This window comes from Microtus ochrogaster, linkage group LG1 (assembly GCF_000317375.1).
Source record: "Microtus ochrogaster isolate Prairie Vole_2 linkage group LG1, MicOch1.0, whole genome shotgun sequence".
Classification (NCBI taxonomy): domain Eukaryota; kingdom Metazoa; phylum Chordata; class Mammalia; order Rodentia; family Cricetidae; genus Microtus; species Microtus ochrogaster.
The window spans coordinates 33,037,167-33,039,165 of record NC_022027.1 but is presented as its reverse complement, the minus strand read 5'-3'; positions in this window follow the sequence as shown (position 1 = coordinate 33,039,165).

Here is a 1,999-nt window from a genome sequence, read left to right as displayed (position 1 = left end):
TTTTTTGCTTTTCCAGACAGGGTTTTTCTGTAGCTCTGGAGCCTGTCCTGGAACTAGCTCTTGTAGACCAGGCTGGCCTCAAACTCCCAGAGATCCACCTCCCTCTGCCTCCTGAGTGTAGGGATTAAAGGCATGCGCCACCACCACCTGGCTAGTTTATTCTTTTAATGCAGTGCTCTGACCGCAGGTACGTCTGTGTGAGGGTACCAGATTCCCTAGAACTGGATTTACAAACAGTTGTGAGCCATCATGTGGGTGCTGGGAATTAAACAAGAGTCCTCTGTGCTCTTAATCTAAGCCCTTAAGTGATTTTCTTGTTTGTGTTTTGAGACAGGGTTTCTCTGGGTAGTCCTGGCTGTGCTGGAACTCTGTAGACCACATTGGCCTTGAACTCTCAGAGATTCACCAACCTCTACCTCCCAAGCGCTGGAATTAAAGGCGTGTGCCACCACCAACCAGCCACTCCCGGCTCAGGAAAGATTTTCTTATTTATGCATCTATTGAATTTTAACAAGTAGCCCAGGCTGGCCTTGCAATTCCTACATACCTGATAATAAGCTATAGCTGATTTAACTGCCTGGGAGGCATTCACCAAGCAAACAGAACTTTTTTGTTGTTGTTATTGTTGAGACAGGGTTTCTCTGTAGCTTTGGAGTCTGTCCAGAAACTCACTCTGTAGACCTGGCTGGCCTCGAACTCACAGAGTCTGTCTCTGTACTGACAGGCCTGACGTATTTTTGGATACTTAGCTTCTACTTAATCTGTCAGCTATGAGGCCAGATGTGGTGGCCACTTTGCTGTAATCCTATCCCTCATGAAGCAGAGACAAGAGGATCACAGGTCGACAGCCTGCCTCGTCTGCACAGCAAGTTCTAGCCTTGCCAGAGGTACATGAGACCGAGTCTGTGAAAAAGTTAAAAAAGAGAGAGAGACTTAAGGTATTTCCTCTATGTCCGAAGGGCACACATGAAACACTGCTTTTCACAGCTCCTGTGTGCATGTCCTTCCTCATTGTGACTGCTAACTGGAAATGATTGATTGTGGATTTAGTCCCTGGCATCATTATGCAAATAGGTCAATGGCACATGGCAGAGACACGCATTTAACATCTGCAGAGGCTCTTGTTCAAGGGATGGGATATTCAAAGTGACCCAAATTATCATGACATGCAGGCCACAGGTCAGATTCAAAGCCAAATTACAAATCAATGGACTTCCTGGTGGTGAATGGGAACCTCGTCCTATAAACTTGAATTCTTAATTGTTTTTGACAGACTAAAATCTATTTTGCTGTCTCCAAAATTTAAAATCTATAAAATACTTTGCTCTGTGAGTGACTTATTTTCTAAGTGGTCTTTCCTGTATGTTTAATCCATCGGTTTTGCTTTTTTGTTTTTGTTTTTTGTTTCATTTCAATTTCCATATGCTCAATCATATTCTTCTCCAGAGATATTTTAATATTTGCTTTAATACTGTTTGTGGGGGCTGGAGAGATGGCTTAACGGTCAAGAGCCCTGACTGCTCTAGCAGAGGGAACTGTTCAATTCCAGCACCCACATACAGCTCAAGATCATATAACTCCAGTTCCAGGGGTTCCGTCCCAGTTCCAACACCCTCATACAGACACGCCTGCGGGCAAAACACCAATGCACTTAAAATCTTAAAAAGTTTTGAACTTCCATATGCTTTCCTTTCCAGCATTTCATCTGTTCTCTAGATCATACTGAGGTTTAATAATCTGCTTGGGAAGGGCAGCCAGCCTCAAGGCTTATGCAGATCAGAAGTCAGAGTACAACACTCCCATCCTGAGGCTGATGGTTCCTCCTTCTGTCTGACCTCTATAGTCACCAATGAAAAGAAAACCTGGCTAGTGAAGGACTGAAGAGAACTTCCTCTACTTGCCAAGGAATTCACAATATAAAGATCCAGGGGGAGAGATAAGAAATAAAAACTCTGGGGGCTGGAGATATGGCTCAGTGGTTAAGAGCATTGCCTGCTCT